Raw genomic sequence first — 15149 nt, 5'->3', positions numbered from 1 at the left:
CAAAATTAAATAAGTAGCATAGGCTTCAGCATGCCCTATATCTCTGGCTAAGCATCCCTAGGACTGGCACTAGTGACAGTGGGCTTTGGTTCATGGTTTGGCCTATTGAGGTACTCCCAAGCCCAGTGAAGGTGGTATCCATCTGCAGATTGCTGTGTAGCTTATGTCAGGTGGCCCCAGGCTGGGCACAGGCTACAGCTGAAATTAGTCTACAGCATGTCCCTCACAGGAGGCCCCAGGGCTGGCATGTCCAGTGGCCAGCTTTGGACCAAGCTGGAATATCACTCAGCCACCTCCAAGGAGAACATCCCAAAGGGCAGACTGGGCAGGCACCAGAGACCTGCTAAAGCAAATCATGCTCTGTGGGGTCAGCCTCTACATAACAGCTCCTCCTCTGTAGGCAAAGCCAGTCTTCACAACCAATCAGCCCAAAGGTCAATCCCCCCCACTGATGTGAAAACAGAAACCAAGGCTCTACTACAATAGGAGGGCACACACAACCCACACAAGGGACACACCTGGAGCATTCAGTTCTGATGACAAGGGAGACTGTGCCACTGGGCTCTAAAGGACACGTACTGCATAAGGCCACTGTACTAAGACTGGGAGACATGGCAGGTCTACCTAATACATAGAAGCAAACACAGAGAGGTAACCAAAATGGGGAGACAAAGAAATATATCCCAAATGAAAGAATAGAACAAAGTTCCAGAAAAATAAATAAACAAAATGGAGACAAGCAATCTACTAGACAAAGAGTTCCAAACACTGAGGACAAGTATGCTCAATTATCTCATGGAGAGCTTCAACACACAGATAGGAAACATAAAAATGAAGATGGAAAACATGAAAAGAAGCCAGTCAGAAATAAAGAATATAATAACTGAAATAAAGAATACATTAGAAGGAAGCAAAAGCAGATTAGGTGAAGCAGAGGATTTAATCAGTGATTTAGAAGATAAGAAAGCACAAAGCACCCAACCAGAATAGCAAAAAGAAGAAAGAATAAATAAAAAAAAATAGTTTAAGGTACCTCTGGGAAAAACATTAAGGACACCAATGTTCACATCATAGGGGTACCAGAAGGAGAAGAGACAGACCAGAGAATTGAAACCTATTTGAAGAAATAACGATGGAAAACTTTCCTAATATGGTGAAGAAAAGAGAGATACAAGCCCAGGAAGGGCACAGTATCCCAAACAAGATGAACTCTAGGCCCACACTAAGACACATTATAATTAAACCACTAAAGCTTAAAGACAAAGAGAGAATCTTAAAAGCAGCAAAGAAAAGCAATTACCTAAAAGGGAGCTCCCATAGGACTGTCACCTAATTTTCAACAGGAATTTATTAGGCCTGAAAATATTCAAAGTGATGAAAAGCAAGGACCTACAACCAAAATTACTCTACCCAGCAATGCTATAATTTAGAATTGAAGGACAGATAAAGAGCTTCTCAGACAATAAAAGCCAAAGCAGTGCATTACCACCAAATCAGTATTACAAGGGATGTTAGAGGGACACTTTTAAGATGAATTTTTAAAAAGATAAAAAAAAAAAATGAATAAAATGTCTAACTACATATCTATCAGCAATTACTTTAAATGTAAGTGGATTAAGTGCTCTGATCAAAAGATAGGGTGGCTGAATGGATAAGAAACAAGACCCTTACATATGCTGCCTACAAGAGACTCACTTCAGATCAAAAGACACACACAGACTGAAAGTAAGGGGCTAGGGAAAAAGATAGTTCATGAAAATGAAAACAAACAAACAAACAAACAAGCAAACTGTGGTAGCAATACTTACATCAGACAAAATAGACTTTAAAATAAAGGCTATAACAAATGACAAAGTCCCACAATCCCACTTCTGGGTATTTATCTGAAGAAACCCCAAATGCTACTTCTAGGGGATGGATACATCCATATATTCATTGTAGCATTGTTTAAAATGGCCAAGATGTGGAGGCAGCTTGGGTATAGGCCCCGCAGAGAGCTCTCGCCATTTCTTGAGTCCTAAGCTATCACCACATTTATCAGCCATGTACCACATCCCAAGGTCAAGTATTTCCAAAAGACAGAAGAGAAAACTGGAATATCATATCAAGCTTTGTGGAATATTAATTACACCTAAATCATGTCATTGAGTGAATATACAGTAAGTCTGTTATGTGTGATATAATGATAGAATACAACATATTTTATAAAATATAAAATAAAATATAGACACAACAAAAGACATGATGTCTTCTTTTTAAGAACTTACCCTTCAGAGGGGAAAGAAGAACCTCTCAAGTAGGAATATCCCAGTCTAAGGCAGAGGCTGGGTAGACAATGAAGTTTCTCTGAAAATATAATTCATCTTTGGAAAAAAAGGGAACATTATTGATTTCAACATTAGCAGCAAAAGTGAGGAAATGAGGCCTTCAATAATAAGAAGTTCACATTGCTTCTACCAAATGCAAGTCAGGAGATAGGGAATTTGGTAATTCCCACACTTAAGAATGAAATCCCATGGCAGAAGCCCATCTCTTTACAACCAGTCAGAAGAAAAGTAGAGTGAGCATATGGGCATGATTAAAAGAGCTTTAGAAATTAGGATAAGCTTGTCCTTCTATGTATTTCTTATTTTTTGTTTCCCCATCTGTGTTCCTATTAAAAAAACAAAAACAAAAACAAAAACAAAAAAAACTCTAGTGTGAAAATTGTTGGTATCAAAAGCCACAAGACACAGAACCTAAGTACAATGTGTCCAATGCAAATATCAGGCCTAGAAGAAAAGAAAACCATGGGAGAGAAAAGGGATTAGTGTAGAAGCCAAGAAAGAAGGAACATTGCCTGAGTTCCATGGCCTTTCATGAATAGAGGGTGTCAGAGAGTGGGCGACTCATGGCTCTGTGCTGAGATGTGGAAAGTCCCCTATGGCGGAGGTGCATAGGAAAATACAGGTAGCTCTAAGATTGGGGGTGAGTTACTTTAAAGATAAGCAAACTACGATATGACCATAAGGAGTGGGGAAATTTTTGAATACTCCTTGTAAGAAGCGGCCTTTGACCAAAGGTAGAGAAGGACGTTTGGTAAATAGATAGATGTAGGAAGTGGACAATTTTAAGAAAATTCTGGAGAGTGTTTTATTCCAGAAGAATGAGTTAAGACTTTGTGTAGTACATCAGGCTCAAATGTTAGCTTTTAAAAATTTCAGCCTCATAATTGCCCTCCAGCCCTGACTGAAAATCTCTGAATAAATTAAGACTAAAGAAGTGATGGAAATGGTGGTGGATCATTTGAATAGGAGACACACTAAAGAATAACACCTTTCTGTGTTATTGCTTGAGAATACTCCAGTCCTAAAGCTGGGAAGTATAGTAGGTAAGTGAATTTTTTAAGATCCCAGTGTTAGAAATCTGTCCATCCTATCATTAAGCCTTACCCACAGTCAACCTGTGATAGCACAAGCAGGGATGTCCCACATGTATTGTTCCACCATCAAACAACCCATAGGAACAGGTGGCAGATAATCTCAAACAACTTAATCACTTTTAAAACAAATCTATTCTTTTTTTCCCCCATGACACTGGACTGGCTTTCTAATTTAATTGAAAACTGGTTGATTTCTTTACTACTTTGCTTTTTCTCTTTAACATTTCAGTGCATTATAAGAGAATGTTTAACTAACTGTTAAGTATATGAAATTGAGTACTGAGCAGTTTTTAATCTGATTCTCATCCGGAAAGTTTAAACACACACACACACACACACACACACACACACACATTATGCAAGGTCATAATGAAGAACTGAAATAACTTTTACTTTATTTTTTATCTTAGAAATATCTTCTCCCAAAATATTGTAGAGATTGTGTAAAAAATATTTATCATTCTCTAGATATGAGCAGAGATTTTAGAAATTCTAAAATCTTATTCTAAGTATCCACCTTCATCGAAACATTTGATTTAGACTCAAACTACATTTCTCCCAAAAGAATTAAGATATATTAATTAAATCAAGTTTGTTTTATTTACACAGATTGACATTTGACAGAATACCCTTTCTTATCCTCAACCTCCATCAAGGTTGTTGTTTTTGTTTTTTTTTTTCAATGACTGATTTTAGGATGTGAGTCAATAGCTGAGATCAAGTGCATTCCAGGTTCTCCTTCCAGCTCCCTGGCCCCAGGGTCTTGAGCAGGATCTTGTTAGCACCTGTAAAGATTGGCACACAGGAAGGCAATTAGCTTCCTTCTACACCTAAATTTACCTCCACCCCATACAAACTTGCAGCTGTTCTTTAGCATTTGTTACTCAAATGATCTCACTGCTAAACACTGAATCATGAGGCTGAGGCCACATAATCTTTTTGGACTCTTGGGTATCTAGTCCTATCTCCTTATAATATTCCCTTCACTACCTTTACTTGGGGAGTAAATTTCCACATTTAATACTGGGGCCTTTCCACATAATTATAGTGGGGGAAAAATGAACCCCTTTGAACTGTTGAGTTCTTAGTATTAGATTATTCACCAATTTTTAACTGATGATTAGCAAGTATTCATTTAATCAAAGTATTTATTTAATGGTTAATGTGTTAAATACTTACTGTGTACAACGTGCTACATCTTTGACTATAAGGAATCAAAAGTAGTTGATACCATATTTTTACCTGATAGATACATCGGTATACACATTGTCCTATGTAAGTAGGACAACAATTTCTATTGTAGTATTTGAGAAGTACTGTAGGGTCCTCAAATAGATCCTAGAAGTGCCAGATTAAGTAATATTTTTAAGGACTGAGTGAGTCATCGAGGTTGGTCAAAAACAAGCTGAAGAGGAAAGGTGAGGGCCAGACCTTGACATTTGAAAGTATTTGCACATTCTTTAGAGGTTCGAATTCAGTTTCCGTTAGTCAGGTGCCTACATACCATGAGTGAAATGTAGAGAAGTGGAGTATTCTACTCGTAAGTGGCAGGTTGGTTTGAGCAGCTTCATTTAGGTGAAAATCTAGATTGGTGTAATGATAAGCGAACAAGACTTAACAACAAGCGTCACCTCATATTCAGTACAAGGAAGGATTTCCTGCTGGTAAATGTTCAAGGGTGAGATAATACAGGAGTCAGAGCATTTTGCACATGGAAAACCAAAATAGGAAACCTTGGTTATCCAAGAAAAGCATGAGGGGCTCTGAATGTCCGAGGAGGGAACCACAGGGTACAAGCCTTCCATGGATTGAACAAGAGTAATAAGCTACAGAATCAGTGATGGAATGCTATTCTTCCTGAGAAATCACCACCTAAGTTTTGTCAAAGTTTTTAATTCTTTCCCTGAAGGCCTTGAAGATAAGTGGCCTAGTATATTGTCAGAGTTTCTAAATGGATCCTTCCTGTTTAATTATCTGCATTAAGGGAACAGAGTTCATCATGGCTTATTAAGAAAGATAGGCACCTCTCTTGGAAGTAGCCAGTTATAGGACAAGGAAGGATTTGGGAGTCTGTAGGTATTGAATCTAAAAGACAACATTCAAAGCGGGTGGCTGGTAATACCAACTCTACAGGCAGTGGAAGATAAGCTGAAACTCGAAACTTGAGCAGGATCTATGAGTTGTGAACATTATGTTCAAAATTCTGTGACAATAAGTCATTAATTTTTAGTATTTTAAAGAAGTTTATAATAATTTAGATGTGTGATAATGTCCATAACATAAACTAAAGCATGTCTATTATTTAAATATTTGTTTTATGTGAATCATTCTATGTTCACATAAAGTAAAAATAACTAATTTGCTACAGTGGTTTATAAACAATTGTATTTTATGTATTTTCTGAAAAGGGTTATTATTATCTTGTGTGAATCCTCTTCTTCCTTTCTCTTTGTTTTCTCCTTTTCTTCCTTCTTTCCCCTCCCCCTTTCTTTCTTGTTTTTTTTTTTCTTCATTCTCTTCTACCTTCTGTCCTCTCTTTTTTTGTTTTTAAGTTATTCCCATGCATTAAATATAAATAACTCTTGTTTTCATTATCTTGTTTTAAGGAAACACCTATCATAGGTTAATATGCATTGTATGAATTTAAAAGTTATTTTAAGACTGATAATGAAACCATAGCTCCTTTACAATGCCAAAAATTATATCAACATTTCTGTGTTAGGCTCAGACCCTCTTCCTACATTTCTACCTGTCCAGAGTAAATTCTTGAAGAGTATAGGAGAGGGGAATAAAATTACATCTGCACAATTTAGTCTTAATCCTGATTTTATGTCATGTCTTCTTACAGTGAGATATCACTAGGTTAAAGCTTAAAAAAAATCCTTATCATCATCCTCATAGTTCTGAATTATGGTCCCTTTATTGAGATTATTGGGAAAATTTCTTTATTATAGTCAACATACTCACTTTTCTCATCTGCCAAAGGGCACATTAATTTCATATGCTATGTAAAAAATTACCACACACTTAGCAGCTTAAAATAACACACACTTATTATCTCATAGTCTTTGTGAGTTAAAAGTCTGGGCATGGTGTAGCTAGGTTCTTTGTTTTGGTATTACAAAGTTTCAATCAAGGTATCTTTTGGCCAGATTGCATTATTGTCTGGTGGTTCAACTGGGGAAAATCCATTTCCAAGCTCAGTCAGTCACTGGCAGAGTTCATTTCCTAGTGGTTGTATAATACTGAGAGCCCCAGCTTCTTGCTAGATGTCACCTAGAGGCCATCCTCAACTCCCCCATTCCCTGCCATGTGGCCATCTCTATAAGCAGTAACCAGAATAGCAGCTTGCTTCTTTAAGCTAGTAGGAGAGCAAGAACAAGCCCATTAACAAGACAGAGTGTATATAACAATATAATCACGGGAGTGATATCCCATCACCTTTGCTGTATTCAACTGGTTATAAATAAGTGACAGTTTGCATCCACACACAAGGGAAAGAGATAATACAACAACATGAACACCAAAAGATTGGTGTCATGGAGCTGCCTTCAAGTCTGTCCACCACAGAGTAGGTTTAACATTCAGAGAGTCTTCAGTCTTAGAAAACAAGCAATCAACATGGCTGTCTCCATCATAGCCCAGCCAATCATCCCATCCATTTCACATAGATTCCCAGAGGTAAGAAATATACTGCTATAAAATAAAGATGATATTGGAGGGCAACCTGTCAGGTGACTGGTGAGTGATGAAGTTGCTGTTCATCTCATTATTATTTGGTATGAACTTCTGATTTCTAATCCTAGCCATGATTCAGGGTCTATTAATGATGATGGGCCTAATTCTTCTTTAGCTTCCTCCTCAACTTTCAAATAGTAGATGATGATATACATCAATCTGAGAAGGGCAGTATGAGCTTTAGCATATAAAGAATTCAGCCCAATTTTGTATGGAAATAGTTTTGAGTAAGAATTCAGCAGGAAGTAGCATAAATCTTTAAAGAGCTAGCACAAAACAGTGCTGGGGAGGAGATAAAGTTCCAACTTATTATACAGAAGTGAAGGCAAAGGGGTGATTTAATTGCAAACTACAAAAATAGGAGAAATGTTTATAAGAATCAAATTATTTTGCATATTCAAGGAAGCCAAAATTAGATAAAATTAAGGAAATAGGGGATTTTTTTTTCCAACATGTTTTTCTGTTTGTTTTAAAGGCTTTGAAGAGATTCTACAATCTTCTCTAGGTGGGCTTTAAAACTAAAATTGGCATTTGTTTTAGGATGAATTGGAAATGTGCTTGACATTTCTTTTCTTGGATTTTATTTATTGAGTATATGTCACTTAAAAGTGTAAACTTCCTTCTAAAATTAAAAATTAAGCAATTTTAATGCTTTATTTAGGAAAAAAATGAGGTAAACTATTCTGAATTTTGATAATATAAGCCATTTAGCTTAAAGAGTAGCATCACACTAACCATGGGAGATAGTTTAACATAGAAGGGTACAAGGTATCCTTTGGTATCAAATTAGGTCTGAATTATTTTGTTTGAATCAGTGGAACATTTGCAGCTGCCACTATGCTTGTATATAAGAGTTAAATAATCATCATTAAAAGGTTTACATTTAACTGAAAAAAAATCAACAAATAGAAAGGAAAAGAGCTAAGGAGGAAATGAAGAGAGGAGAGAAGAGGAAAGAAGGGAGAAAAACAACCAAACTGGTTATTTCACCAGATTGATTGGTTAATAAATAATAAGACTGTTAGATGTCAAATAATGTTTAACATCAGGGATTCTAACTGGGGAGGTCATCAAGGCCAATCTCACAGCAAATGCATAATTTACTTTAATACCCCCAACATATCTTCATCCAGATTCTTCTGGAATCATTTCACTGACAAAAATTGCAATGTTTCTTCCATTAATTTGTTTCACTGTTGCATGCTGAGGAATTTATTTCTTATCTTCACCCTTATTCTTTTTCATAGGACTATTGTATTTTTTCTGGAGCAATATATGCCATGTTTCCCCGAAAATAAGACATAGCTGGACCATCAGTTCTAATGTGTCTTTTGGAGCATAAATTAATATAAGACCTGGTATTATATTAAATTATGCATATTATATTATATTATATTATATTATATTATATTATATTATACTATATTATATAATAAAGTGGTCTTATATTACAGTAAAATAAGACCGGGTCTTATATTAATTTTTGCTCCAAAAGACACATTACAGCTGATGGTCTGGCTAAGTCTTATTTTCAGGGAAACACGATAGTAACTTTATGTTTTTTACTTTAATGTAGATAAGCATTCACATGTGTTAAGATGGTCACCAAGATATTAACTTAATATCCTGTTTTGTCAGTCACCATCTAGAGTTTTTCAACTTCTTAATTTATTAAGTAGCCTCAAATTCTTCCAGAAGCTTTGAAACTATAATGGTCCAAAGTCCTTAGGTAGATATGGATGGAGTGTTGACTCGCCTATGACTTTAACTTCAAAACCAGTTGCTTAATCAGTTCATCACAAAGACACAGACTGACTCATAAAACAGCAGATGAGTGAGCACACAACAAAATCCAAGTTGCAAAGACCATTAAACACTAAAGATATATTGTAGAGTAGAACTTGCTTAGGTAAGAACTTCCTGCCCAGTTCCATGTCATGATGATTAATGTGTGCAAATGTGAACTTTATGAAAAAAGATAATGAATTGATTGTGTTCTTAAATGATGCTGTTTTAGACCTATTTGACTTCCTCTCCTCCCCCAGGAATAAACTGACCACACTCTGCTAGTTTAAACAAATTAACATTTATCGTTGCCCATACTGCCAACTATGTTGGGGGGCGGGGGATGGAATCATTTATCAAGAGAAAAAGAAAATAATGCAGTAGCTTCTATGCTGGGAAGGAGGCGAAGACCAGTAGTGAGAAAGAGAGGCTGTCACAGTTTCTGCTTAAAAATACAGCAGAGGCAGGGTCTTAAGGTCTCTTTCATGCTTTGGTTTCTGCCTATTTTGGTAGCTGATTATAATCACACCATGAGTCTGCCTCTCTTGTTCCTCAAAGACAATGTTCTTTGGCAACTTAAATTTTGTACGAGTCCCTGTAAACACATCTGCTGCTTTTTGGTGGTCATCCAATGCATTGTGAATTGTATTAAAATAATTAGGGAATCTGTAAGTAGAATGTGCAATTGGAGGGTCATTTATGATGATAAACTAAATACTACCTTAGTCATATATCTAACTTTTACATTAATTCATCAATCAGCTGACACTTATTGTACTTAGTACTATTCTAATAACTAAGTGAATACATAGGACAAACAAGTCACAACCTCTGTACTAAGTTAAGAGAACGAAAGGAATCATCATTCTTGGATAAAGTATTGAAAAGTATTGGATAAAGTGTTTTCTAAAAAAGAAAAAAATAGTCCTGTTTTTTTTTTCCTGTGTGATTTTATTATTTATTGTTTATGTTTATGTTCTCTTAAAGCCAGCATGATTATATGTACATCACACATACACACACATACACACACACACACACACTCAGACAATTGAATACACACACACACAAATCTTTTCAGCATAAAGATATCCTGTTAGAAGTTTTCACTCTAAACCAGTCATTATACTCATACTCTGAGTATATTAAGGAGGACCAGGTTAATGAATGGGGGAGGGAATGTTGAGAGATGAATGAAGCTTACAGGCTTTTTTCATGATAGGTGATGGTGTAGCACCTTCAGCTGAGCAAAAATGGTAGGTAACAAAATTCCTTTGGAAAAATTTCTGAGATTTATTATCTACTGAACGCTTATTACATGTCATTTCCTGGGACATTTCCTGGGAATTTGCGCATTTCATGGGAATAAGACAATTTGAATGCCAACTCTAAAGCCAGATTTAAGTACTTTAACTATTGAACTCATCTATGGTCTTGTTCCACTGCAGCTGGCTATAGGAAAGATGGAACTAAGGTCTGGGTGAAGTGGGGAAAAGGTGTTTTGCAAATCTGATACATTTAAAGTCTATATTACAATATGAAAAGTATTTGTACCTAGTATAAGAAATTGTTAAAATATGTTCTTCTGCTTTTCTTCCTTAGATTACATCTTAAATGAATAAAGTAATAATTAACATATCATAGTTACTGTAGATGAATATTTTTTCCCATATAAAATTTGAACTTTTTTGTTGGAAGAGAGGGGTAATGTCTTAGTCATCTTTCTGTCCCTGTTATAGGGCTGACTCTTATGTGTGTGATATACTGAACTAAATTTAAAAATAGAAACTGCAGGGAATGAAAAGTGTTGGGTTACAGCAGTGGGATTCTTATTTTTACTTCTAAATTTTATTTTATTCGTATTATATTCTGTTAAAAGCTGTATGGCTATATTTCTTAACTGGTATCTCTAATTGCATTCACACCAGAAGTCAGAGTCGTAAGTTTTTTCCAGAGATATAATCAATCTTTTATTGGCCTATAGGAGATTAAGGTTGCTCAAGGATTGATCATCTTTTGTTTCTTTGGACGACCCATTGGCTAGCATTTTCACAGGTATGCTCATGAGACAGAGTTTGAAGGGTGGGTGATAAGATCCAAAAACACTGGAAAGGTTTTCTGTTGGGCATGAGGAGAATTGGAGAATAATAAAGCTGCTTAAATTTCTAATATGAGGTGGATGTCTTGGAGACACTTCTCGATCTGGTGATCCTTCCAGGCTTTCCCATTTCCCAGAACCACTTTGTCAAGTTTATTACTAGGCCTGCTGCCCCCGATCCCCAGCCCCATCTCTATCACATCTCCCTGACCCAGGATGGCTGCTCAATAGCAACTGCAGTCTTCCGGTGGTCACATTTTACTTTCTGAGTTCGAGGATTGCCTCAGTTGTCAGTGCTGAGACTGTTTCTACTCGCTCAGTTTTCTTTGATTTCTCAAATGACTTCAAGGAAAGTTCAGAATTTTGTCATTTCACTTCTATATCCCAATATACCTTAGATATATAATACCAATGCTTATCCCTCTATCCTCCAAGGGAAGAAAATGGCTCTTCCAATACTGAAATTATAGAGGAAACACCCACCACACTGTACTGTCATATCAGATAATCATTTAATCACTGACTAAATCTAAGGCACTGAGATCAGAGGATTCAAGAACTCTGGGAGACTTTAAAAAAACCTTTCCAAATTAAGCATTTATTGTTACTTCATTGCTCTCTTGCTACTTAATTTTCCTGAGTCTCATTTTAGGAGAAATTTGCTCCTTTAGCCTTGCACACTTCATCTCAATCAATACACAATTCTCCCTAGAGGTCTCAAATTATTCTTTTCAAATGTCTTTTTTATCTATCCTTGGAAACAACACAAGCAAATGGAGTTTGACTTCCAGCTGTCAAATCAAGAGGCAAACCCTGTGAGCGTGAATCACTCGATCTTGCCTTGTTCAGTCTTGGTAATGTGGCACCGTCCCAAGAATCCTCCCCTACCACTGAGAGAGAAAGGAGTCAAAGACAAATGGCATAATTTCAAAAAGGTGGACTATTCATTTATTTATTTTAATCATACAGAGCTCATTCATACAGAAATCCATAGTGAATCTTCATTATATTCCTTGGACTTCTTTGATAAGTCAGGGTTAAGATTTGGAAATACAATATTTTAAGTGGGCCACCTTGTTACTGCAGTTAAGAATTGAGCTCGGACCACTCTATAATTCTATCCCTGGAAATCTATACCCTGGAAAATATGGTACCCAGATTTCTCTGTTTATTTTAGGGACTAAAACTTTCAGGTTGATACAGGTTAATATTCAAGGTGTAAACTATTGATCACATTGTTGGCTAAGATACAGAAAGGTCAGTTTTCATGGCAGCATTATTTGCAAATCTTGGGGATCATTTATATGTTAGCTTATATGTTGCCTCTGTTTAGGTCCAATTTCTCTACTTCCTGTGTAGCTTCCAGAGGATTGTTTACCTTCTAAGGTACAAAACAAACAAATAAAACAACAATAAAAAACCGGGTACTTTGCCCTGGTGCTAGTGACTGTGTAGATACAGTGATAACGTTGAAAATTTTTAAACCTTAAAATGCCTGGCCAAGTTCAGAGACACTGCCTACATGTGTTTTGTGTGCTTTCCATTCATTCCCCACCCCCAAACAAGATGGTAAAACAGAAACAAAGACTCTTTATTTTCAATCCTCTACTGTCCCAAATCCTCAGACTCCATCAAAGCACATCTGGAGCTCCACCTCCCACATTGTGTCCCCCACTGGTGCCAATCTTCCAGCTAACTCCATTTCCTTTTTGTAAACGCTTGATGTGCTGACCTATTTAAAAATATAACTCAGGTGCCTGGCGAACCATGATGCCTGCCAGCTCTTCAGATAAAGAGGATCCACTTATTAATCTGCTCTGTCTCCATCTGCCTGCTCAATTGGGATTGACTGCTTGCTGTCCAGACTGATACCAGAGAAATCTGATTGAGGACAAGAATCTCTTTGTACGTTTCCCCCACTGATACGGCACAACAGGTCTGTTGCAGCCAGGGAGTTAAGCTGATGTGACATGATGTCAGACGGCCTGCCATTGTACGTCAGAAATTAAAAAAAAATATTCTTTCAAACTGGAATTCCTTATGTGATCTTTATTTCCTTGGGCTTTGAGCAGATTGAGTATTGAATTGCTTGACTGGAGCCCATGGATAATTTAATACCTGCAACATTCGTTCCCGGGTGAATTTCAGCCACATTTGACTTGTTCAGCATGGCGTCTCAGTTCTAACCATTTCATGGAAATCTTGTAAATATTGATTGATGAAATCCCAAAGAAATACTTTTTCTAACTCTGATTCTGAAATGCTCCAAAAGGAAATACTTGATCTCTGTTTTTGTCCTCCCTACTCCACATCTAGTAGTGTGAGATCTAAATAAAAAATATCGACTGTCTTTTATACTTCTCAAGTTACAACACTCAATTCTTACAACTTATAAATACATACACATATACATACATACATAAAGGGATGTGATTTGATCCACTAATCTAGGACTGAATAAAAATAAACAAAGAAATAGGCAAGAATAGCAAACAAGTAAGCAAGCAACCAATAAACAAATAAGCAAAAACTCTGTCAGTGGAATCAAAAATTATTTCTTGGGAAGCTTTCTAAGTCTCCCAATTGGAGGTATTGGCTGCATAATGTTAATGATCCAGAAGAATGCAAACCTGGTGTATGTGTACATGGTTCTCAAGCACTAAATGGTTAGCATCCCATGGGCAAAGCGTTCATATATTAGTATGTGGTTGTGCTCTTATTGAAAACACAGGTAGAACTAGCCTAAGTCACACCTAAAATCAAAACTGAATGACATAAAATTTCTAAATAGCTTTTATTAATGAAAATCAAAAGAGAAAAGAGACACACAAGAGTTAAAAGATCTTACAGGAATTCATGTTCAGTAATAAGGAACAAAATATTATCACTTTCTTAATATTCAGCTTTTACTCTTTAGTCAAGGCTAATCATTTGTTAATTAGAATAAGCTCCATTGCTTAAAAATTCAAATGTAAATGAAATGTGTGGCTGATACTTACTCTTTATTATAAATTAAACAATATGAATGTAAATACTATTGGAGAAAATAAAATCTCATTCATTCAATGTAAATAACACTGAATAAATTAATAAATTCACTGGCTTCTCTTTGATAATCACTTGTGATAAGAGTGTATGTGTGTATTTGTGTATATGTTTGTGTGGGACTGTGTGTGTGAACCCATAAGGTATTCAAAGAACTAGGTAGAAAAATAATTTACTTAAACAGATAAAAGAGAGTACTTTGCTACAACATAAAAGACATGTGTAAAGAATATCTGTTTTTAAAATCTAGGAATTCTCTTAGCAAGTAATACCTGTACTATATAATATTTCTCAAGAAATATTATATAATGTACAGAAAGTTCTTTACCATAAGTATTTAAAGACTAAAATACAGGAAGATAAACAAATCCACAAAAAGATTAATACGAGAAAAACAATTCTGTTTTGTTTGTTTATTTTATCAAGATGTAACTGAAATATCACTGTATTAGGTTCAGCTGTACAATGCAATGATTCAGTATTTGTATATTTGCAGAATGTTCAACACAATAAGTCCAGTTAATATCCATCACCATACATAGTTACAAATGGTTTTTTTCTTGTGATGAAAACTTTCAGGATCCACTCTCCTAGCTACTTTAAAATATTCAATAAGACATTATTATCTATAGTCATACTGTACATTACATCCCCTTGACTTATTCATTTTATAACTGGAAATTTGTACTTTTTGACAGCCTTCACCCATTTTGGCCAACCCCCAACTCAGGCAATAACAAATCTGGTTTCTATATCCAGGAGCTTGTTTTTTATTTTTTTGTTTCTTTTTTGTTTTGTTTTGTTTTGTTTTGTTTTGTTTTCCACATATAAGGGAGATCATAAGGTATTTTTTTCTTTCTGTTTCTGACTTATTTCATTAGCATAATGCTGTCAAGTACTACCTATCTTGTTTCAAATTGAAAGATTTCATTCTTTTTAATGACTGAATTGCATATATATATATATATATATATACACATACATATATACACATATATGTGTGTGTGTATGTGTGTGTATATACATACACACACAATTTCTTTATCTATTCATCTATCAATG

The sequence above is a fragment of the Rhinolophus hipposideros genome, assembly GCF_964194185.1.
Source record: "Rhinolophus hipposideros genome assembly, chromosome: 17".
NCBI classification, from domain to species: Eukaryota; Metazoa; Chordata; class Mammalia; order Chiroptera; family Rhinolophidae; genus Rhinolophus; species Rhinolophus hipposideros.
Note: the sequence above shows the minus strand (reverse complement) of the source record.